The 26232-nt window shown below is 41.3% G+C and overlaps 1 long non-coding RNA gene across 2 annotated transcripts; it reads right to left on the bottom strand.

Moving 5' to 3' along the window:
* Positions 1–2: 2 nt before the first annotated feature.
* On the bottom strand, positions 3–25867 carry LOC148779089 (uncharacterized). Of its 2 annotated transcripts, none has more exons than XR_016046904.1 (3): positions 25552–25867; positions 8451–8578; positions 3–59 (listed from the first exon to the last, which is right to left on the bottom strand). It is a non-coding gene; the product is annotated as an uncharacterized LOC148779089 (long non-coding RNA). The 2 variants fall into 2 exon arrangements; XR_016046905.1 differs by lacking the exon at positions 25552–25867 and adding an exon at positions 11957–11975.
* Between the last annotated feature and the right edge of the window lie 365 nt (positions 25868–26232).

Here is a 26232-nt window from a genome sequence, read left to right as displayed (position 1 = left end):
AAAATGAGGCTGTAATCATCTAGTAACTTCCTTCTCCTTGAGATGCTCAATATTGCCATCTGCAGTTCATGAGACATCAAACAAGATGAGGTTGTGATTTTTAAGCCACAAATAAATTTAGAAGACCAGAAGCACATTCCAGATGTTTACTTGTTTACAAGAAACACATATATATCATTTTATAAACCAGAATCATAGCGAGTTGCAAGATAGAAAGAGACTCCAGCAAACAACAAAAACACAGTTACATGACTCATCAAACGAACAAAACGCAAGGCTATGACTCCAAACACAAGCCCATACTCATCAAAGGAACAAAACACAGTTACAAGACAATCAGAAGTGCTTCTCGAAAATAAAGTAATCATATATGCCATAATTGCACTGCAGTGACCAACAAAACTCCCATAAAGTAACTATTCAAACAGTTAAAACACAGTTACAAGTCTCATTAAAGGAGCAAATACAAGGCAATAACTCCTACTGCAAGGTATTCATCGAAGGAATAAACCACAGTTGCAAGACAATCAGAAGTGTTTCTCGAAAATAAAGGAACCATATATACGCAATGATTGCACTGCAGGGACAAACAAAACCCCACAAATATACGCAATGATTGCACGGCAGGGACAAACAAAACCCCACAAAGCAAGAACCTCATGAAGCATACATAACCTAGATCTTCAACAGATATAGAAAATCATTGGGAAGAATATTCTATTTTTCCCTCTTTTCTTTCTTTTTCTTATTTCTGTTGGGTGGGTGTAAACTTGTATGTATGAGGGATAAACTTCAACTGTCCATTTCTATTTTTTTGGAGAGTAACGTCATCTCTCCATTTCTTTCACAGAATCTTGAGTACGTTGTCACGTTACTTGTTCCTCATATGTTCGTTTAAGGGCAATCTGACACACGAAAACATGGTGTTTCTGCTCAAACTAAATTCCCACCCATGTGCCAACCTTACTATAAAAGTTTGAGGGCCTCTACATGTAATATATTTATTAAAGAAAGCGCGACTTCTTTTTCACAAAAAGTCCAAATTAGTCATGACCAAAAGATAAATGCCTTGTAGTGATAGTCCACTACCCACAAGTGAGATGAAATTAGGGCTACTGCTCAACTGTCTGTATGCCATAGGCATCTTTAACTTCCTGGTGGAGCAGTGTGGCCAGCTTTAAGTTTTCATAAAATGACTGGCAAGTAATCAAGGCACATGTTGGCTTCTTTTCTGGCTTCTCAATAGAAACTTACACTCTTTCATCAGCATTAAAGGTATTACCTTGTTGATCTCCCTGAAAAAGTACTACATATTGGCTTTGCCATCATGCTTCATTTTGTTTTCATATTGCCCAGATCTACACAGAAAAAATAAGAGAATAATTGGCAACATACACCATACCTGGCTTTTGTATTTCGACCACATAAAAAAGTGACTAGGCACAACGAGTCACAAATATGGTGCTGTCATTCACACAAGCAAATTTATACAGCTGGGTGCTTCCCAACCTGCAAATTGGCTCGTGAACAAAACCCCTATGAGGCTATAAAGCTCTAGATGAAAAATATAAAATATTAAATCTACACTTATCCACAAGTATTTGATGGTGGAAGGGGAATGAAGGGAAGAAAGAAACAGAGGTGTGTGTGAGAGAGAGAGAGAGGAGAATGACATGACCCATTTTTTTGGAATCCACCATATGTTTATATTATTAAAGATTACACACAGTATCTTGGTGTGACTTTATAAATCACACATAACCCTATTGAATCAATTATTCCATTTATGTCCCTAACTTACAATTGTAAATTGAATACATGACATATAGAATCAATTATTCTATTTAAGTCCCTACCTTACTGCTGTACTTTCGACACTTCCCCTCAATATGGAGCACAGACATCAATTATGCCCAGCTTGAGAACACTATTTTGCAGTCTGTCACAGACAACTATTTTGTTGAAGATATCTTCCAAATGATCTCTTGATTTTTCACATGAGTACAAATAATTCTGGCTGCAAGTTTTTCCCTTGTGAAAAAATAATATACCTCAATATGCTTTGATCTATCATGAAAAACAAGGTTCTTAACAATGTGAATAACTGCTTCATTGTCAAAATAAAGGGTCACAGGTAACTGAACTTTAACTCCCGGATCAGCCAAGATAGTTTCCACCCACATGACTTCACATGTTCCATGTGCTATAGCTCTATATTCAACTTCAACACTTGGTTTGGCCACATTTTTACTCTTCCATGAAACCAAAATTCCTATCAACAAGGTACAATAGCCTCTAATTGGCCTTTTATCAATCTGTGAACCAGCCCAATCTGCCTCAGTGTAGATTGCAACACCCATATGACCATGAGTAATAAACAACAACCCTCTACTAGTAGATGACTTTAGATACTTTAGGATATAGTTGACATCTAAATAAGGTTTTTGAGGGGCATGCATGAATCCTAACTACATAAACCGCATAAGATATATCTGGCTGCATAATTGTGAGACATGTAACGCCCAGTAACCTTTGCTATTGACAAGAATCCTTCAGTAACTCTCCCATCTGTTCATGAAGTCTATGATTGGTTCGCATAGGTGTATCCATTGATTTGGCACCCAACATTCCAGTTTGTTGTAACAGATTTAGCACATACTTCCTCCGGGAAATAGTTATTCCCTTCGTTGATCTTAACATTTCAATATCCAGAAAATATCTCAGTGGACCCGAATCTTTTATTTCAAACACTTAGGTAACATTTAAGTTTTTTGATGAGTGCCAAGCTATCCCGTCACTAAAATATTATTTACAATATGAGTGTTATAATCCCAACATTATTCTCCTCACAAATAGTGTATGATCAACTTGACTCCTTCTAAATACAATTTTTACTAAGGCTTAATTGTATTTGTCAAAACCAAGCTCTCAATGATAGTTTAAGTCCACATATTGCCTTTTTCAATCTGCACACCCTTCCTATCTCCAATTGAAGTTGAAAACCTAAAGGCATGGGCATACACTCTTCCTCATGAAGATCCCTACATAAAAAGGCATTTTTCACATCTAGCTGATGCAAGGACCAAGATTTTTTTGCAGCCAATAAGTGCATGATTCTAAACAGTATTTAACTTTGCCACAGGGGCAAAAAGCTCTTTGTAATCTATACCATGAGTAAAACCTTTTGCAACCAACCTAGCATTGTATTCGTCAATCATGTCATCCGCCTCGTATTTCACTGTAAACACCCATTTGCATCCTAACACCTTTCCTTTATGAAGCTCACGGATCTCCCAAGTATTGCTCTTTTCAAGAACTTGCCGTACCTCCCACATTACAGCCTCCAATTGAGGTTGTGATAGAGCCTTTGTTACATGGGATGGAATGCTAACGGTAGGCAAAAGATGATAGAAAGCATGATAAGAAAGTGACATATCATTTGATGATGCACAAAGTGCATCAAGTGGACAGGGTGGCATGTATCTTCCATGGGAGCAGCAGATTCCTCCTAACTCTTGTGTATAATTTGAAGGATGTAAACCCTAGGAGGGCTACTACGAAGAACAATAAGGGCAAGAATTGCTTAGGATGATTCTCAAATTATTTTAATGGCTTTTATTTTCTGGACCAGTTGGGGATTTTCATTTTATTTGCAGGGTCATTATTTTAAAAGTCACTTAAGTTTAGGACTTTTGGGTTATTTCATTTATTTTATGGACATTTAATGTCTGATCATTAAGTAATAATATTTAAGAGGTGTGTGGGGCTATGGACAGCCATTCACGTGACTTTTCAGAATGAAAAAGACAGAAAGCTTGGGCTTTTGGGAGCACTAATTGTGCTTTAATAAGAAACCCTAGGCTCCTATTTTGATGCATGTGCTTGACCTGAAATTTGCTGATATTGGAGTTCTCTAAAAAGTTTCCCACATCAATTTCGTGTGGGAGCCCAAGTTTCTTCAACAACAAGACCAGAGAACTATAACCAAGTCTAGGGTGTTTTGTTGATTTTGGGCCATGTTTTGCTAATTTCATCCAAAAGTTTACTGATCTCAACCCAAGGTTTGCCAAATTTTGCCTATAACTTGTTGATTTCTGCTATATAATATTGATTATCTAGGCTTGTGATTTTGGTGAACCCATAGCCGCGAGAAGGCACTAAGGAAAGGGAGCTCTCCTAGATATTGCCCATGACCCCAGAGAAGAGGCGATTGAAGACCTCAAAAGGCAAGTCCAGCAGCTTACACAGAAGTGTGCGGACATCACTCATGGGCAAGATGGGATTTATTTGCCCACGAAGAAGCCAAATTTAATCTCCTTCACCATCCCGCTGCTGGCGTGAAGTCAAGTTATACAGACAGCAATGGAAGGCCTAGACACCAGGGAGGCACCAATCTACGGTTTTCGACAAGAAGGTTGATATTCCTCATTTTGACAGTAATCCTCAACCCAAGGGGTTTATAGATTGGTTAAATACTGTAAGAAGGGTTCTTGATTACAAGGAAGTTCTCAAAAATAAAAAAGTAAAAATTGTTACTATAAAATTGAAGAAGGGTGCCTTGGCATGGTAGGAAAAAACTTAGGTCTAGAAGGGAAAGAATGGCAAAGCCAAAAATTAATGCCAAGGAGATGATGAAAAAGAAATTAAAGGAAAAATACCTACATGAAAATCATCTACAATCCCTTTATCATAAGATGAATAACCTTCGTCAAAGAGAAAAGAGTATAGAAGAGTACAACAATGAATTTCATCAGTTGATGGCTCGATGTGACGTTGTTGAAAAAGAGGAACAGTCCCCAGCTCATTAAGTAGGAGGGGCAAAGAACACCTATACAAGATGTGGTGGTCATATAATGTTACTGGACTTTAGATGAAGCTTACAACCATGCAGCTAAAGTGGGCTGCAGCCTAGGCAGTACAACTGCCAGCATAAGCGAATGTAGAGAAAAGAGTGGGAATTTGGTAGCTCGACAAACCTCACAGCCTGTTAGTTCATCCAAACATTAGGATATTGCGAGTGTTGGGGGCAGTTCTAGTAGCCTAAATAGCCCAAAAACCAACATTATTTAAGTGCTTTTAAGTATTTGGGAATCAGCCACGTCTCCTCTCAAGGCCCAAACAGAACATTTGTAAACCTTGCTGAGGAATTTCTTGAAGAGGACACCAAGCAATTAATTGCGAGAGACCTAGTTTATGATGAGCCACTAGAGAAAGAAGAGCTCGAAGTGACATTTAGAGATCATGGGGAAGCTTTGGTGATCCAGGGTAGTATGATTCTACCCCAAGAAGTAGAGGAGGCAAATTGGATGCGCACTACTATCTTTCACACATGATGCACCACCTATGGGAAAGTTTGTAATCATGATTGGCAGGGGGCATTGTGAAAAAAATATGTCTTAGGAGATGGTGAAAGTTGAAATTGAAGATGGAAAACCACCCAAAGCCATACAAGATGGCTTGGTTCAGGATGTGGATGGATTGGAGGAGTCCAAGATGTTTTATGCAGTGGTCTAAGTAGAAGGGTTGCAGCCATCTATGAGAGATTTTTGTGATGTCATCCCCAATGAGCTTCCTTAGGGATTACAACCTATGAGGGACATCCAATATCACATAGACCTTGAACAAGGTCTAGCCTACTGAACAAGGCTGCATACAGAATGAGATTAAAGGAGCATGAAAAATTGTAGAGACAAGTCAAAAAGCTTCAATAGAAGGGGTTCATTCGAGAGAGCATGAGTCCATGCACTATCCCAGCCTCATTGACACCTCAAGACGATGGGACTTGGCACATGCATGTGGACAGTAAGTCTATTAACAAGATAACACTCAAGTACCGCCTCAATTCCGCATCTCAAAAATATCTCGGATATTATAGCTGGTGTTACTATGCTTTCGAATGAAGATTTGAGAAGTGGATACCATCAGAACCGTACTTGTCCAGGAGATACATGGAAGACAGTGTTCAAAACATGAGAGAGCCTTTACAAGTGGTTGGTGATGCCACTTGGCCTCTCCAACACTTCTAGTATTTTTATGACGGTGATTAAAGGTCTTCAAACCTCTAATCGGTAAATTTGCGGTGGTCTACTTTGATGATATTCTAGTATACAGCATAAGTGAGCAAGTGCATACGGAGCACTTGCGATTGCCATTTGACTTGTTACGGGAAAAGCAGATGTAGGCGAATCTTAAAAAGTGCGAGTTAATGACAAACAACTTAATATTTCTTGGTTATGTTGTCTCGGTTAAGGGCATTAAAGTTGAACAGAAAAAGGTAGCAGCCATCAAGGATTAGCCTACTACAGTGCTTGATGTTCGCAGTTTTCATGGATTGGCTACTTTATACAAGAGGTTCGTCAGGGGCTTCAGTTCAATCATAGAAATTATCACAGATTGCTTAAGAAGGGGTTGTTTGCATCAAATGATAAGGCCAAGAAGAGTTTTCAGTTGGTGCAATGTTAAGTTCAAAGGGGAGTCCTATTGCCTTCTTCAATGACACCCAGCACCGATATTCCACATATGATGTGGAGTTTTATGCTATTATTCAAGCCTCAAGACATTGGTACCAATATGTGATCCAAAGGGAGCTTCTTTTGTTCTTAGATCATGAAGCGCTGAAATATATTAGTGGGCAACATAAACTAAATCAATAACATGCTCCGTGGGTAGCCTATTTGCAGGAGTTTACTTTCGTCATTCAGCATAAGGCAGGGAATCAAAACAGAGTGGCAGACACCTTGAGTAGAAAATCGGCCTAGTCGGCTACCATGCCGGATGCTATTACTGTGTTAACTTCAAGGAGATATTCGTTTGGTGCCATGATAGAGTTAGTGGGGATTTTCTTATTCTAAGACAAATCTCTCTTTAAAGGATTATAGTTGCAAGTTCCCCTAGAGAGACCCTTGCAATAGAACTTCATGAAGGAGGTATTGGCGGACATTTTAGTTAAGATGAAGCCATAGCATTGGAGTCAAGTATTAGTTGCCAAAATTGAAGAGGGATATTATGCAGTTTGTCAAGAAAATGTCGTACGTATCAGCTCATTTAGGGGCAACAATAAAATATATCACTCTCACACAAAGGGCAGCGGGCTAGGGCTTTATTCTCCACTTCCGATTCCCAATGCATCTTAGGAAAATGTTGGCATGGATTTCATGCTAGGACTTCCACGGTTCTCAACAAGGTATGGATTCTATATTTGTGACTCATTTTATGGCTTGCAAGAAGACCTTGGATGCCATGCATGTTGCAAATTTATACTTCAGAAAGATAGTGAGTTTCCATAATGTTCTGAAAATGATAACTTCATATGAGGATACTAAGTTTCCCAGCCATTTTGGGGGAATTTTGTAGAAGAAATTGGATACTCGATTGTCGTTCAGTAGTGCCTATCATGCACAGACAAATGGGCAGACTGAACTGGCAAATCTTGGAAATCTTCTCCGAAGTATTGTGAGGAAAAAGAAGAAATAGTGGGATCTAGCATTGCCTCAAGCCAAGTTTGCCCATAACAGTGCTCATAGCAAGTCAACTGGTAAGATTTCGCTCGAGGTGGTATATAGGAAGAACTGAATCCATTAGCTTGACTTTGTTCCTATCTAGACTAATGGAAGGGACATGCTACTGCTTCTTCTTTTTTATAATGAAGGGTCATGCTACTGTTGACGAGTTGGTTGAGCAGATGAAAGGTATCCCACAGGCAAATACAACAAGTTGAATTACCACACGATAGGGTTGTTTACGGTTTGAAGATGGGCAGCAACACATACAAGGTCGTTTTGCCTTCAATATGGAGACTTCGGATATCTTCAACATTACTGATTTGTCTGAGTATCTTGGGCTAGGGATAGATGAAGATGAAGGTTCCAAGTCGAGGGTGAGTTCTCCTCAACCCAAAGGAGAATGATGATGCACAAAGCACATCAAGTGGACAGGTCAAGTATCTTCTATGGGAGCAGCAGATTCCTCTCAACTCTTGTGCAGTGTTTTAAAATGCAGGATGCAGACCCCATGCTGTCAACAGCCAATGGGGTCACATGACTTGATCTGGTCAATCAAAAAAAACAAATGCAATTTTTTCCAGCTTAAACTCTTTCCATCACACATATAATAGACCCTGAACAACAAAAATATGATCTATTATTTTACACAATGAAAGATTTATAGAGACAAGAAGGATTTTTAAATTATTAAATATAGATTCTAGGGAAATACATAGAATTATCATCATTTGTATCATTTCTCTCCTATTTTCATGCACCAAAGAAAAGTAAAAAGAATGCACAGGCATAAATTATTTACAAAAGAAAATGATTGGACATATCACTTATCAAGGAATGATGACCTCACACAATAGAATCCTCTTAAAATGGGAAGAATGAATGCTAAAGACGTGCAACTTGAAAATCTAAGCTTGGATATTCAAATGGCTTCGATAATCAAGTACTCACCTTGATGTCTGGTGGAAAGATCGAAGAAACCTCACATAGATCAACAATGATATCCTCCAAATGTTTGCCAAGAACTCCAAGACATAAGGCAACTAGACTTCTAGGTCTCCTGCTTCCAGTATGTAACCCTGCAATGAATAATGTAGAGACTACATATTAAGATGTTATTAATAACTTATCCAGTTTTAGCCTCAGTCCATACTGATCCCTCAAAAGAAAAATGAAAAACACTTATAGAAGTAAAAGAAACTTATTCTATAGTAACTACAAGAAACACAAAGTTTTAGAGAATAATGGGCATTCATTCAAAAGAGAAATAAATGCAAATTGAAGGAATAATAAACATCCTAGAAAGGGCAAGGAAAGTGCAAAGCAAGAGAAGTTTTATGTCTGTGTTGTACTCAAGACTTTGAAATTTCTGACCTAAGCATAACGAAAAAAAAATAACATGAGAAATCTGATGCATCAAACACTGAGAAGCATAGATTGTGTTAGAGAAGCACTGGAATAACGAGACATATCATCGTGACAAAACTTCATTTTGTCAATATTCTGACTATAGAAACCTAGCCATACATGCACCAATCAAAACGAATATCTAGTATGACATGGCTAACGCATCTCAAATTCCAAATTAGCCACTCTCAAGAGCTGAATAGACTCAGGAATTTTAGGATTACATCTATCATATGCTAAATAATTTACATGACCTAAAACTGCTGCTATATGGAAGCACCCCCATCAGCATCAATGAGACCAAACTATGAAAATGACAAAATGATTCAATTGGATTTTTTATCTATAACAAAATTCCAAAATGGAAAACAAATGCAAGCGTTGTTCATAAAGGTAAAAGGATCACCGCCCATCTTGAACCACTAGGAATTTCTTTTTGTCTCCACGATTGGCTAGTGACATTAAGACAATCCTTTTCAATAATGGAAGCCTAACTGAAATGTTTAAACATTAAACCTCTGAGCAGCACTTTGCTTCTGCAAACCCAATCACAAATGCACAAAGGCCTTGGGAAAAACTTACAGATTTTCCCCCTCTCCATCCTGAATAAGACCACCAAATAGAAGACAGAATGCACTACCAGTAAAGAGCAAATTATGCCTAGGAAAGTGAAATGCCATGCTAGCAACACCCAGGCCAGAAAGGAATTTTCTCCTTTTCTTTGCTTTTTTTCCTTTGTTTTTTTTTATGTGTTTGTGTTTAGGGGAGAGGGGTTTGTTTTTCTTGTGGCAATAGCCGACTTTGGAAAAGGCCCTCTAAAGGCACAGCGGTGACCTATTGCCACTCGGAAATACCAAGAAAGGACCATACCTGTGAGGCAAACTGGAAACGTAGTAGAAGGTGGTTGACCGTTTCTCCATCTATGCACATGATATAGCAGTTTGAAAGCAGGATGCCTCTATTTTTAAATCGTCAGACGGTCAAAGGATTGTTGGATTCAGCAAGCCAATTTAATGCGTGCAACTTTGACAAGGCAGGGATGGACCAGACTCTTCGGACAATTAATGGTTCACGAGCCAGTGCTGTGAAGTGAGGACTCTTTAGGAGGAGGATACAGAGAAGGCACCTGCTGAGGTGGGGCACCAAATAATCTCAGCCGCCTCTAAAGGGGATGAAGTGGCTTCTTAGAGCCTCCAAATTCACCTCTTCATCATCCCAATGATGACAAAAGAGAGGAGCTCAAACTTGTTATGCCCCCTCCCATGCCCGCAGAGCGCCCCCCAGCACCCTACAAAAACTGTTCCACACCATGTGCAACACGGGTTACATAGAAAGTGGACCTCCAAGTCTGTTGGTTAAGCTACAAGCTCTCAAAAATCTGGTTTCTTCACCTGACTTGGCAATGAAATGAACATGGTATGAGTAGAGGAATGGCGAAGAAAATTGATACCCTTCCATGAGCCTGATGTCCGAGACGTAGATGGTCTTCTAGGAAACCTTCATGAAGGTTCCGTTGCATAACTATGGTTGGATGATGGATAAGCCAAATGTGGTCAAGGTGCACTGTGAACCACCACCATTTCCCTAGCTTGATACACTCTTTACCTCCTGATCCCCTGACCAAATGGCTCCTTGAGTTAGAAAGCCTTTTACCAGTTCAGCAAATGGAATTCATGTAGGTCTCTAGGCGTGCTCCAGAGGAACTAACACATCAGTCATTCATGTTTTTTTAGTCATTCATGTTTTTCTTATTATGCTCATAGGCTTATGAATCAAGGACATGTAGAAAATGGGAATGCTTTAAAGGGTGGCTTTAATGTGCGTAAGACAACCTTCCAGGAATAAGAATAAGCTTTTCCATGATGCCAACCTTCTTTGGGACCTTCCTATAATCAATGCCATTGAGCTTTATTGGGTTTACCTACACATTAGTGAAGACCAATACATTTGTTCCAAAAAATTGTCCTATATCCTTTATTTCATTCGTTTCGCCCACTCTCCAAGCCTCCACTTTGAAACCTATTCCTATCAAATGAATCTTGCACACATTGTTCGAGCCTATTGTTACACCATATAGCACCTGGTAGGCCACACATGGCAAACCTGTAGCAAAATGCCAGTTTGAAACCAGAGGACCGGTATCCATGCCACATTGTACCCAAAATCCTTGAGAAGTATGGTAGATGATGTTTCCCAGTCTAAGGCAGCCCACAGATTGCAAACAAACTAATGGTAGTCCAGTCTGATAGCAATATGATAGTATGCATCGGAAAAAGCCGGACATATCAAAGATGGTATAGGGGGCCCCAAACAGAAACGTATTGGGCCTAAATTCAAGGGATCATTTTGGATGATGGAAGGCCCAACAAATAAAATCCATGAGTTATGAAGTCAGTTATGACCCAGATCTATTATCAGATCGTCAATAATAGAGCATGACAAAAGCATGACTCAAATCTAATCCAAGATAACCCTAAGATATCCCCTAAAAATCAGCTCAAAAGGATGCTCGATGATGAGAAATAGGGAGAACTATTCTCAGACTATAGTACATCGCCTATCAAGCACACAAAAGATAGCAAAGTTACAAAAGAACAACCAGAAATTGGAACCTGACGGGCCCGAGACTTTCGAAAATAGTAGCACGAGGCCAAAAACCCATAACTTTAAAATTTAACATCAATCTGACGCCATTTGACCACATTTACTAAAGGTAATGTGTCATAGCAAACTATTGAAAAGTTAATTTCACGCAACTATTGTTTTTAAGTAGGAAATACAGCACAATGGCCCATTTCGATGGTTTTCTAACTGTTGTAAACAGTCCAAACAATGCAAATAGCTTCCAACCATTGTCCCCACCAGGATTTTATATAGATGCCTTGAACCATGGATGGATTATTTAAAGTATGGGCCTTACATGGCTGAATTATCACCTTTTTGTCCCGTTATGATGCAAAAAGGGCAATTTTCTTGACATAAAAATGCCCAAAATATCTATATTTGTCCTTGGAAAACTTGGTTTAACCCATACCCATACAGGCACTTACTATCAAACAAATGATTGGACACCACCAAATTGTAGAGGGTCACGTAACAATTGTTTTGCAACAAATTTGAATAAAAGACTTCAAGCTTTGAAGGAATTTTGAGTCTTTTATGGATGAACATCAAATATCAGCAACGTGCCACTTTCCATACATGTCTTCTTCTTTATTCTGTTGCCCTAGAATTGTAGAGCTCGATCCTGCAATGATTTGCAGCAAGAGTCACCCCAAAACTCCTCAAACCCGATGAGTTATTGGTCATTGAAGGTGTCCAAGCCAAAAGCTAGACATAGATAGGCCCCAAAATCACCTCCCATCTCTGGGTTGATCGTGGCTTGATATTTATGAAAAGAACAGTTGTGGAATCCCGATTCATTTCATCGAAAATCTCCTCCCAGATGGTGAGAAATCACCGAAAAACCGAGCATAGATCATGAAACTTGAAGATTGCATGATGCCAAAAAATCTCAATTTCTTTCTAAAAATAAACCACATTTCAGCAAGAAAATGCCCACAAAATACACTGCATTGGAAAGCACTCGACGTGTAGAACATATTTGAAGCCTCAACACTACCTCCACAGAGAGAGAACCTTAACCCAAGCCCATTAACCACAATTCCCAACAAACCCTAACCTTAGATAGAAAACATCAAAATACCAAAACCACCCTTAGGCCATTAAATAGAGGAAACCAACCCACTTCCCTAAAGCCGTTGGAGAGATAGGGACTAGGGTACAACTCCCACTGAGAACATATAACTCGAAGGCTATTAGACATTTGGCCCAATATTGCTCTCCTTTTAAGAGACATTTTTGTACTTCTTCACCTCTCTTGAACACATTGGTTATGATTGAGAAGGAAAAATGACACTTGGTCACCTTGACTCAAGCCCCTAACAGATGGGATACATTCATGGGGACATCCATTTATGAGGAATGAGAAATGAACACTTGATATGGAACTAGTCATCCATGTTCCCCAATCATAATCAAACAACATATTTTTCATAACTAGTTCCCAGATATCCCAGTTAACATGGTCGTCTGCCTTTTCAAGGCCCAATTAATAGATCAATGTAGGCGGCTTCCAGACTTATGCCTTTTATCAATTCACTTGTTAGCAATGATGGCTGCATCCAAGATTTGCATACCTTGTCCAAAAGTACCTTGGGGTGGAGAAACAACGTCGTTAAGCAGGCGAAGCCCGGATGCAACAACCTTGGCTAAGACTTTTGTAGGAATCATTCAATAAGCTTATAGTCTGAAGTTTAAATTTCTTAAGCAACTTCAACCTTGGGGTTTAGGGCCTTTGTAAATCATAACTCTTTGGTGTAATTTGGCAAACATCTCCATCACATCAGAATGAAGAGGGGTAAAGATCCCCATCACATCACGCCCCAAAGACTCCCAAAAGTGGCAATTGGGAATACCTTAAGCCAGGGCTTTGTCTTGGCCAAGCTTTGTGATAGCTTTAAGTACTTCAAACTCCAAAAATGGCCACTCTAGCCATGCTTCATCACTGTTAGTGATTCTTCGGAACTGGAGATTGGCTCCACCTCTTCTACCGAGAAAATCTTTCAGAAATAACTACTAAAGGTCATCATAAATTCTGCCCGTCTTTGATTTAGAGGAGTTGTCTCTGCTTCTACAATTTGCATCTCAATCTTCGTTGCCAATAAAGTATTTCTTGCTTAGTATTTTGTATATTGGCTTGGCAATGGTTCTCTTGGTCCTCTCTAACGACTCTTGAACTTTGGTTTCATGATGAAACCAACAGATCTATATCCTCAATGTTAAGCATCAAAGCTTCATTCTTTATATCGACTTCACCAAAGTATTCATGGTCTTTCTTTCAGCGACTGTAGTTTTCTAGAAAGCCAAAAATCAGCACATCTTCAACCGCAAAAGACAACCACCATTGGGGGATCAATAGATGAAAACATTTGTCCTCCAGCCACATCGTTTCTAAACCAAAAAGATCAAGGTCCATTGAAGACCGGTTCAGAGTCTAGGATGACTGCGGCATTGTCTGATAAAGTTTTGCGCAAGGTTCTAGTGTGAACGCTTTGGAAAGCGGCCTCCCAATCCAGGCTGAACATAAGTGGATCGAGCTTCATTAAGGTGTGGTTGACGAGGTAATTTGACCAAGTGGAAGAGGCACTATTGAGTTAGAGGTGTATGAGGTTATGCTTAGACACATGGGAAGAGAAGCCTATCAGCTAGATGTAAGCCACCATTATTATATTCAAAATACCAACTTATGACATTGACGTCACCACCTACACACCACAAATTTTTTTTTTTTGATAATGTTAACATTTGTATTGCTGAGAAAGGGATCTACAGTATATTCTCTCTCCAAGAGAATCCTCTAGACAACCCGATAAAAAGAAGATCGAAAACCCGTGTACAGTAATAGGATTTCCCCCATAAGTGCGGTTTACAAAAAGAGGCTACGATTTATAAAATTGCCCCCCCCCCCCCCCCACCCCACCTTCAGATGTACAATGACAAGGAAAAATAAAAGGGCCCAAAAAATTAAAAAGGGGCTTCACTGGTCCAAAGCAAAAAAGAAGGTGGACCCAGTTTGAACTGCCTCACCCTGTCTTCTAGCACCCTCCTTCGCCAACCAATCCGCGAAGTCGTTGGACATCCGCTAGGTATGCTGCCATGAGAAGTACATAGCCCTGCAAATTTATTGAACCTCGTTAAAAATTTGGATCAAGTACCATGGAGGATCACATGTCCTACTAGCCCATGAGATGACATTCTTGGCATCACCTTCCACTATCAAGCTAGAGCCCTAGGAGGAGTTGAATTTTTTTAGAGCAAGGAGGAGGGCTAAGGCTTCCGCATCGTGAGAGTCCTTGATGTCGAGGTAATCGGAGAAGGTGATGAGAATATTGCCTTCAAAGTCTCTTAAAACCCCTCCTGACCCTGCTGGGCCAGGGTTCCTCAAGGAGCACCCATCGTTCGGTGGTAACCAGAGACTTGGTCTAGCTGCCCCTGCTGGTTGGTGATGAAGGATATTTCCCCATTGGGAAAGGAAGAAGGATCTTGGAATTCCAGCTAAGAACTTCATGTTGGATGCCCAAAAGGTCACCAAGGTGGTTACCTTTTGAAAAATGGCCGGAATTGAAAGCTTAGTCCCTCGAAAAAATCTGGAGTTTCTTTCCATCCATACTAGCCAAATGGTAGCAGCTAAGGTCGCTTTCCACAGGATTCTACCTGCCTTTGGCCAGCTTGATTCAAAATTGATGGTAAGGAGGCCTTTTACCGAGGGTGGGGTAACCCATTGTAAGCCAAAAAGTTGTACCCTGCCCCATAAGTCTGAAGAGAAGGCACAAAGATGGAACAAATGGGAGTTTGTTTCCTCCTCACATTCACACAAAACACACTTATTCAGAATGGGCACCCCTCTTCTTTGTACTTGATCAACTGAGAGAGCTTTTTGTGAGAAGGCGAGCCAGTTGAAGGCCTGTACTTTGGGTGGTGCAATAGTGGACCAAATTCTAGAGAAGTGTTCGGATGGGGAGGGGAAGGAGGAAAAGTTTTTGTAGAGTGAAGCCACAGAGAATTTGCCCGAGGGAGTTAAGGTCCAAATGATATCATCTCTTCCTTGAGAAATGAAGAAGAGAGAGTGCAGGGAGTTCAATAGCGCTGGAAATCTGCCGTCTCGACTTCGTTAGGCTCCTTCTAAAGGAAGGATTCCAAACTCTGCAGCCTCCCAAGGTGCTAAGTTCCTGGGCCACAGAAGAATCTTGGTTTTGTGCGAGAGAGAAGGGAGTTGGGAAGGCCTCACGAAGAGGGGAAGTCCCTAGCCATATATCTTGCCAAAATTTAACTCTCGACCTTTCTCTCAGGTGGAACCTAATGTGTATCTTGAAACAGGACAGGACTGTTAAAAGCGACTTCCAGGCCCCTGAGGTATTATGGACTTGGGCTCTTCCCGGGAGACAATTTTCTGATGTAATCTTATACTTGAGTTTTAAGACCTGCGCCCAAAGGGCGTTTGGCTGAGTGACTAAGCGCCACCACCATTTCCCAAGCAAGGCTGCATTGTGATTGCGCAGTACCTTTATCCCAAGACCTCCCTGTACTTTTGGTTGGCAAACCTTGTTCCAAGCAACAAAGTGGTATCTCCTCTTGTCTTCTTGCCCAGACCAAAGGGAATTCCTCATGAGTTGATTCAGGCGGTTCGCCACATGAGCAGGCATATGGTAAAGGGACATGAGGTAGATTGGGGAGTTTGCTATGGTAGCTTTTATCAAGGTAGTTCTTCCTGCAAAGAAAAGGTATGTACCCTTCCACCCGGCCAATCGTTGATTGATCTTGTCCAGTACTGGGGACCAAAGCTACTTTCTTGGCTTACCAACACCCAAGGAAAGGCTCAGGTAGGTTGTAGGCAGGTTTTGGACTTTACATTCCCAATCTGAAATGAGATCCCGAATCTCACCAAGTGACAAAGCCACCCCCAGCATACAAGATTTTCCACATTAATCTTGAACCCAATAGCTAATTGGAAACAGCTGAGGAAAGTTTTTAGATTTTTTGCCTCAGCAGCAGTAGCTTCCAGGAAGACTAAAGTGTCGTCCGCGTACTGTAGGTGAGTGATAATGGGCCCTTGTCTACTAGTTTTGAAACCTATAATAAGGCCTGCTTGGTAGACTCGAGCAATGGAATGGCTAAAGACTTCAGCAGCTATGTCAAAAAGAAAGGGAGAAAGGAGGTCTCCTTGTCTGAGATCCCTAGAAGAGGGGAAGTAGCCTAGAGGGGTTCCATTGATGAAGATGGAGAAGTGAGGGTTCGAATAGCAACCCCTCATCCATTTCCTCCATCTCTCCCTAAAACCCATTCTGGCCATAGTCGCATCAAAGACTGACCAATCCACATGATCATATGCCTTCTTCTAGTCAATTTTGAAGATGAGACCTGGTTGTTTGGAAATGTGTCTCGAATGGACACATTCGTGGGCCACAAGGGCCCCATCCAGAATTTGTCTACCTTTGATAAAGGCAGATTGTGAGTTAGAGATGATGGAAGGCAAAACATGTTGCCGTCTAAACGCTAAAACCATTGCCAGGATCTTGTAGGAAGAGTTGAGGGGACTAATACGCCGAAAGTCTTTAATTTCCTGAACTCCTTCTTTTTTGGGCACCAAGGCTAGGAAAGTGGCATTCATGGCTGTATTTAAAATGCCCCTATGGAAGAAATCCTCAAAAAATTTGACGAAGTCATGGCTGACTACGTCCCAATACTCCTTGAAGGGGGCAATCGAGAAGCCATCAGGCCCAGGGGCCTTGTCACTTGCTAGAGCTTTGACCGCTTTAAGAATCTCAGGTTCAGAAAAAGGTTGCTCTAGCCAAGCTGCTTGGCCTTCATTGACTGAAAGGAAGTCTAAGGCCGAGAATCTAAGTCTGGGTTCAGGGGGAGCTGAGTATAAGTTCTGAAATAACTGTAGGATGGCTTGTTGAATATCACCAGCTTGGGTAAGGTAAGTATTGTTGACTTTTATTGTCATGATAGCGTTGTATCTGCGATGACAGTTGGCTATCTGATGAAAAAAGCCAGTGTTATGATCCCCTGCTTTCAACCACGAAACTCTGGATCTCTGGAACCAAAAGATTTCTTCTTTTTTTAGGGTGGCGAGATACTCCATCTTAGTCTTAGACCTAAGATCGTGTTCTGAGACGTCTAAGGGTTTGGTCTCTTCAATATCATCAAGGTTATTGATGGTTTCCAGTAAAGAGGACTATACTTGCGCGAAGTTCTCAGGAATGGTTTTGCTCCAAGATTTGAGAGCTCCTTTGAGAAGCTGAATTTTCCTTTGGAGGATAAATCCCGCTCTCCCCTAGACCTGAGAATCGAAGGAAGTCCACCAGGATTTAACAAGGGCTGGGAGGTCTTTCTCTAGGAGCCAATGCAGTTCGAATCTGAAAGGTCGGGTGCCCCTATTTACAGGATTCGTGTCGAGAAGGATGGGACAGTGGTTCGAAGTAGGTTTAGGTAGGGCCAAAGATAGCGATCTAGGGAAATGTTCCTCCCAATTTGCTGAAATCAAGAACCTATCAAGAACCTATTAAGTTGTGGTTGGACCATGTGTATTTGCAGCCTTGAAGAGGGATATCTATCAACTGATTACGGTTAATAAAATCTAAGAAATCCCTCATTTCTTGGGTGATTGAAGACGAGGAGTTCCTCTCGTGGGACCAGCGGACCACATTAAAATCTCCCCCAACACACCAAATGGGATGTGGAAGGGAGGCAATGTGATCCAACTCAGCCCACAATCTTTGTCTGATGGTGTTTGAGTTCAGGCCATAGACAGGCGAAAATTTCTAGGGGATTCCATCTGAATTATTAGAAAGGAGGAGAGTCATAGAAAATTCCCAACGAAATGTTAGATGAGAGAAAGGTCTGATGGATGCCAAATCACCCATATTCCTCTTGAGGCTCCAATAGACGGCAGAGAGACCCATTAGCAAGGTCTCCTGCCCCAGACCCGACGAACAAGCTTTAGGTCAGGGTCTAGAAGGGCAAGAATAGTTGGGAAGAGTTTCAGGGTTAAGGCTTTGACGACGTCTTTCTTAGAGTCCTGACCAAGGCCTCTGATATTCCAAATTAGTCGTTTCATTTGTGATAGGTGATAGCAAGGGAGGATGACAGTTTGGGGGACCTCCTCGGGCGACCAAGAATGGATGGGGAAGGGCTGAAATCAGTTACTTTCCCTGGGAAGGAAAAGAAAGAAAAGAAGTTGCTTAACTCTCTTTGTCCTTTGATTCTCACCTACATTCTGCTTTCTGCGTCCGCCATGATGAACCTGTGCTGGTCCTTCAGGTCCATTGTACTCAAAACCCATTATCATGTACATTGTTCTCATCCTATCTTCCTCTCGGTTAGACCTGTCTTCTAAATTTTCTTCTGCATCCTCGGCACCCTGGGACCAAGGTTCAACAAGATTTTCAGAGGAAGAGTTGAAGGGCTGGGCCGACGGGTAAAGGTCAGAGGGTAGGGTTGGAAGAGGAGGGGAGCTAGAGCTAGTATGAGCGGGAGGAGAGAAGGTCAGCACAGGGTCAATGTCGTGAGCGGAAGGATGGAGAGGTTGACCAGAGGAACTATTCGGAATGGGGTATAGTGGAGAGTTATCAACCGGAATGTTTTCCAGGTCCTGAACATTAGGAGTAGTAGGGTTAGCCGAGATAGGGGAAGGCATTATCAGTAGGAAGGAGAAGGCAGGAATATAAGTCAGGAATTGGTAAGTCTGGATGGAGGTGTAGGAGGACAGAGGGTAAGGGGAGCTTGGGGGCCACACATAGTGGATGATCTGGGTTCTTTAGATATGAACAAGGTGAGGGGTAAAGGAAATGTGGGGGGCCAGGATGTCTGCGACTGAAGCAGGATCAAGAGGGGAAGGGTCCAGCGATTGGGCGGTGATGATGCCAACTGGGAAGAGATCGTTGTCCATCTTCTGTGCGGGGGAAGGTCTGGAGCCCACGGGAGAGAGGGAGTCAAGGTTTAGCAGATAGAAAGAAAGAGAGAGGAAGGTAGAGTGAAGATGAGGACCAACCCACCAAGTAGCAGATTGAGGCGAAACAAGGCTAGATTCGACGTGCTGCACCACCCCAGAATCAATGGATGAGATGGAGGTATGAAGGGAGACTGACCCAGATTCAGGGTGAGGTGGTTGAGAGGAGGGACATATAAGGGAGGAGATTGGTGGAGTAACAGAGCCTCTTGATGACTGCTCCGTAGGAGGTACGTCAATACTATTCGACGGGGCCTTCTCGAACAAAGGCTGGATGATGGCCAGCTGGCTGGGATCAAGCGACAGAGGACCATTGCAATAACATCGGGTAGGGCCCTTCTTTGGGGGATGAGAGAGGGGTAGAGCAAGGGATGGCGGGTCGGGCTGAGGCTCGCCACCAAGGGGGAAAGGACATGGGGTAGGTGAGGGGTCAGAGTTGTCGGAAGGTGACACCTGGGGGAGAGAGAGTGAGGAGGCAGCCTGAAGCAGGGACAGGGGATGGCCTCGGGTTGCTCCCTCTGCTGCGAAGAGCTATCTGATGCCACACGAGAGGAGGCAGTCAGCTGAGGCGGCCGCGTGGGTTCCAAGGCATGCAACATATGTGAGGGGGTAGGTGCGGGAGTGGGGCACGTGGTAGCCTCAAGAGAGGAGAGAGAGGCAAAGTGAGAAGGGGAGATGAGGGAAATGGGGTAGGATGGGTCGGGTAGAAGGGACGACCCAGAGACTTACGAAGCAAAAGAGGGGGAAGGGGGGACGATGGGCCGGGTCGATCGTCTAACCCCGAACAGTTTTGAGGCATGTTGTCCACGATTACCTCTTTCCCCAAGCATTGATTCAAGTCGACGACAACACTCGCGTCTTCCAAAGGACTCGAAGACACCATCTAGTCCATCACCGATTCCTGAGAGGTAAGAGAGTCAAACTGAGTTTGGCCTTCCTGTGAATCCCTTACCAGGATCGAAGAGGATTTCCTAGCCGTTTTCTGAGTAGGATTCGACTGGCGAGGGCGCCAAGTTTGTTGATGCAGCATTTCTGGGGGTCTCCGACGAGGTCTCAAACGTTTGTGTTTCTTCTTTGTCACCACCACCCACTGCTGAGAAGAGGTAGCCAGAAGAGAATCCCCGAAAGGTTGGTGACGGAAATCGGGGGAGGGAGGCGAAGCAGAGGACCATGAGATCGAAATAGGGTAGAAGAGTTCGTTGACATCCAGCCAAAGCGTGCTCGGAATCTTTGTGGTGTCCAGGACCTCGATCAAGAGGTGAATGAAGCCCAAAGGCAAGGACTCCAGCAAGATCCAGTGGATGGAAACTAGGCTACCATAGGATGCCGCCAGTCTCTTAAAGGTTTCTAGAAACCAAGCATGCAACGGGATATGATGAAGGGTAAGCCATACCCTTTACTTCCTGTAGGAACTTTCTTTAGGAGACCAACGGCGCAAGGAGCAGGGAACACCTTTGAAGGAAGGGTTAGGTTCTTTGAGTAAGGGGTGGTTAGCCTGTTCCTAAGAGGGGAAGGAGAGTAGTCTCCATTAGAGAGCCGTCTACTGATAAGATAGGGCTCCCCCCAAAGGGTTCTGGCCCACTTCTCGATCCCTGTTGAGTCATCGCGCCCCAGGTGAAAACTCCCCACCAAGGATGCTGAAAGCTTCCTGACTAGTCTATCTGTCTCTTCTGGGATTGTGGTAATACAGTAAGGTAAAAAAGGGGAAATCTGAGAAAACGCGGTAGGGGTGGAAGACTCCTGATGCTTCTTCTCCAGTAGAATAGGAGGGGGGGACGATGCAACTCGAGCATAGGACAGAGAGATGGACAAAGATGCAGGCGGAAGTCTCTTCTGGTGGGAGGTGCGAAGATGGGTTATTGGGTATAACGCGTAAATTTCATTCCAAGAGAAATGGGGAAGACAGTGGCGATGAGGAAGACGTTGGCGACATCGACCTTCCGCCATTTGAAAACGACCTTCTGCCATTTGAAACAATTCAAAGCTTTTCTTTTTTATTTTGTGGGGGGGGTGTGGGGTGTGTGGGGTGAGTCATCCGTACATGTCTAACTCTTGATTAATTGCAATGAAGGTCCACTAGAAGTCATTCGAGGGTTGAGCATAAATGTTATATGGAAATTAGACACTGGACAAGATTAGGTTTGGAAAAAATATAATCCAGATCAGTGGTTTAAAAAACGGATCTGTGCCCCGGATCGAGCACCCCAAAAACCCATCCGAATCGGTGAATCGACGATTCGGATCGGGAATCGACCGAATCGATCGGATTCGGCTTGAAAAAATCCAAAAACGAATATTAAAAAATATATTAAAATCATTATAAATGTTATTTTTTAGGAATCCAATAAGAAATGGGGGTACTCCATTAAAAACTTTCATTTTTTTTTGCGAATATTGAGATATTCTTTCTTTGTATGAACTACTGTTAACCATTAAATTTACATCACACAAAAAGAGAAGCATAAAAGTGTCATGGATGTAGTATATTGTCATACATGGACTATAATAAAGCATACAATTCGTAAAATATGACCTAATACCAAAATGAAAGACGATGTCGTTCTTCATCTTGGTCACACTGGTGCCATCGATTGAATTCGCATGACAATTCATTGAATCGATCTAGAAACGAATCATCCAAATTAGTGGGCACATGACTATACCTAACTCCTTGAGTGTTAGTGTTTTGTTGCGCTCATAATCCAAAATCCCCGAAGCTTGTCCATTATTCATGCTCACCTTATTTTAATGTTATGACATTAAATATGTATATCCGAAAAAATTAAGTTATCAAAATCGCCTCTTTGTGGCCCAAATAGCTACGAAGAGAGAGAGAGAGAGATAAGGAGACGGATGCTAACGGGGGGAGAGAGAGGGAGAGGATAAACTAGGTAAAAAAAAAAAAAAGATCGATCGATCTGCCTATAAATTACTACAAAGAGACGGAGAGTAATCTCTTTAGAGTATCTGGTTCTGAAGGCAGGGCTTCTGTTACGGCCATTTTTATCAGTTTTTCCAGCTTTTGTTTGGGTTGGGTTTTTGGGAGATTTGGTTTTGGGTGGTGGAGTTTGTAATGTAGGGGAATGCTAATTTTATACAGAGAGAAAGGGGTCCAAAAGGTTATGTGAGTCTTGTTAAAGAGAGAAAGATAGGAGTAGATAGAGGGTGGGGAAAAGAGTGTTGACTGCAATGTAAAATAGAGGTAGAGAGAGATGAGTATTGATGAGAGAGAGATCTAAATATTGAAGAGAGAGATGGGTGTACTGAGGAAGATGAATATTGAAGAGAGAAAGAGAGATGGGAGTTTGGAGACTGGAGTGTACTGACGGTTGATGAGAGAGACAAAGGGGGTATGGAAGGGCATCGAAGCTATTGTTTTTTATTTATGGATGAGAGATGATTGTTGTGTGCCACGAAGACTTGGGATAATTATCCCACATTGGGAAATCTAAAAAGCGTGAAGCTCTATAAAATGAAAAAGCCCTCATGATCAGTACACGTGTTTACGGATGGAGGCCACTTAATGCTCGGGGTCCATTTGTATAAAAAACTCTTTTAGAGATGGCATCAGAACAGTACGGACATGTGAGGTGTCCGAACCATGTCATAATAGCGACTCATTTCCGAACCATAACATCATCATGATGATTCACTGTAGAAAATGCAGGATCCTGTTTTATTAGTGTATCCGAGATGGCCTGAACGATACCCGATCCGAATCGCCCGATTCTGGATTGGATCGACGATTTTTTAAACATTGATCCAAACGCCACCATAGGAACTGCACTGTATGCCACTAGTGCACACCAGGCGAGCAATCTACCCAACAAATAATCCATGCTGGTATGGGTCTTAATATTTCTCTGACACCCTTACAGTACCCAAACAGAAGAATCCATGTAACCTAGATTGAAGTTATCAAACCATCAATTACATTGATTCCAAAAAGCTCATGTTAAGCACTTTTATGTGAATTATTTTTTACCACCCTATCTATTGTATCAAGTTATGGGATTGATATAAATCAATCCACATGCAACTGAGATGATAATGCAACATGTATGCACAGAAAAAAGGAAACTATTATTCGGTTCCTCTTTATGGAAGAAGAGTTAAAGAAAGGGGGAATGTGACTAAAAGAGATTTAATAAGAGCCGATATGTGACAGATTTTATTTAAGAGTATAGAAGAGAAATTGATTGTTGAAATTTAAATCACTTATATAGTTGGATATCTAGGAGAGAGAGAGAGGGAGGGGGGAGAGGGAGATGGGAGGATTTTTGGGAAGAAAAGAAAGAAATTTATTATTTTTTTATTCGAAGAAGATATACCAAGGCAAGAACTCATGAGGGTAATTCAAATTTTTGTTCGTTTCCTTGTAAAGAATTAATGGTTGCTATTAAATAGAATTGCAAACAATACAGGGTGGTCTCCACCAACTAAGAAACACATATGGTAATTGAAGAGCACTAGGAATTTCCTTTAAGATTGTTTTTCCTTAAAATAGTTGATGTCCATAGAGCTAATTATCCAGCTCCTTCAAACACCACGTTTAGTGTCCATCTAGACCACACTATACCATCTATATGGGAATCATGCAGGAATAATTGAGGGCTGAGGCTGTCATTTGTGCCTGAAAATTGTGGATAACAAGTGGATTAAATGGTAGTAGTTACTATAGAGTCCTTTAGGGAAAAAAAATAGTTGATTTCCATGGAGCTAATTATTAAATTCTTTCAAGCACAAGGTTAACAGTCCAGCTCTACCACATTAATCTATGCTATGCAGGGCCATAACAGAAAAATCCAAGTGAAAAAGCCAAAGATAAACCTTAATAGCTTCCAACAATGTTACACCTACCAGGTACCACCACTACTGCAGCATCTAGGATGGATATCAAACATTGGCAATGAAAACATACCATGATGACTCACTTCTTAAGAAACTTAGTCATCATCAATATAACAAGACACACAATTCAATGGTTACTGACTCTCAAAGCGATGCTATTAACTTCACATTCTAGCCCATAAAAGAGCCCAATTATACTTAGAATTAGAATGAGAAAAGTACATATGATTGACAATACAAATGGCACTTAACACTCTTTTCTCGTCAAAAACATAAAAGCACCCCAATTAAAAATTATCAAAAACAATAAATTATCCATGAATGTCAAATTTGATTGGGATCCAGAACAATCAATGCCTCCAGCCCTAGACAACACATAAAATCACCTCATACAATAAAAAATAATTAGTAGAAAACAACTGAAATGCATCTAAGTCCTAGCAAACCCGGCACTAGAGATAACTGGTAGCAGGCACCTACATAAAAGGATTCAAGCACAAACAAATGGATTGATCATAAAAATAACCAATGAGTTCATCATTAAACAATTCAAGTCAAAATACAAGTTCTTGGTACAGAATGCGCTCTTAACATCTCATTTCGTGACTACTCAAACATGGACAGATTATCCCTGGAAGAGTCTACACGACCCATCTCGGATCAAAAAGAGCATAGAGCAGAGATGCTGATTATATTGACATCACAATTCTGTTAGAACTGAAAACACATCATTTTTATAAAAAAAAACAAGCATTTAGGTTCCAACATCAGTGTGATTGGTAACGGCAGTCAGGTCCTGAATTTGTATCATTGCCCCATGGGCATAAAAGAGGACAATGAGAACACAACCAGTATAGAAGAATACATAGAGTGTTCAGGTTCCGAGGTTTCTTTTCCGTTTGGGGGCATTTCATGGAACCTCCTCTACCATCATTGTCACCAATCTATCATATCCTCACCACGCATAAGTTCATCATAAAGAAAATACAGAAATGGAACCTCCTCAACCATCATTGTCACCAATCTATCATATCCTCACCACGCATAAGTTCATCATCTATGAATCAGGTCATCACACACAAGTTTTGATAAAACAGGATGTTCCTAACAAAAGAAACATCTGATATGAGAAACACAAAGTGGGAAACACAAAAAGTTACAATCAAAATGTAGTCAAGAATCCGAAAGAATGAAAGGAGAGAAAATAAAAAGAAAGCTCACCGCCAAGTGACGTGGAATCAGGGAAGAAAGAATTAAATGGAGTGGAGGTCGATGTTTGTATAGAGGGAGATAGTCTTTGTGAGGTGGAGTTGAGATGGAATTTTTGCAAGGAATTGACACCTGCTCCTGCTCTCTCCCCTTCAAAATTCCCTCCTTCCATGACTGAATACGAGGCTTGCCCTCCCTTTTTCTGTTTCCATTGTATGCAAACCCAATCTTGTGCTCATCTCCATCCTCACAAGTCAGAATAAAATAGGGAAGAAGAAATATGCATCAGCGACTACAATCAGGCCCCGTTGGATGCCGGCTAGGCCGTAATGCTGCATTTCAAGTGGACAATTGTCATTTTATTTTTAAAATAATATTTTCATCTTTGTTTAAAGCTTCAAAATAGTGTAGATGGACAAATATATGAAAATCTTGAAAATTGACTATCAAAATTGCTTTACAAAATACATCATTTTCAAAACTTGAAATCTATTTTTTTCTCATGTCTAATTTCGAGATGATCAATTTGATGATACTTGGGCATTAAAACAACCTCTTCTACTAAAATTTTTGAGAGAGGCACAAATTTGATTGTTTAAAGACTCCTCTCACGATAAACTTTTCCCTTATCTATCTATCTATCCATCTATCTATCTACTATATCTTAAACCAGAAGAGAACCTGCACTATTTT

This window comes from Amborella trichopoda, chromosome 13, assembly GCF_054954075.1.
Source record: "Amborella trichopoda isolate Santa Cruz 75 chromosome 13, AtrichopodaSantaCruz75HAP2 v2.0, whole genome shotgun sequence".
NCBI classification, from domain to species: domain Eukaryota; kingdom Viridiplantae; phylum Streptophyta; class Magnoliopsida; order Amborellales; family Amborellaceae; genus Amborella; species Amborella trichopoda.
This window is presented reverse-complemented; position numbering and strand designations above follow the sequence as displayed.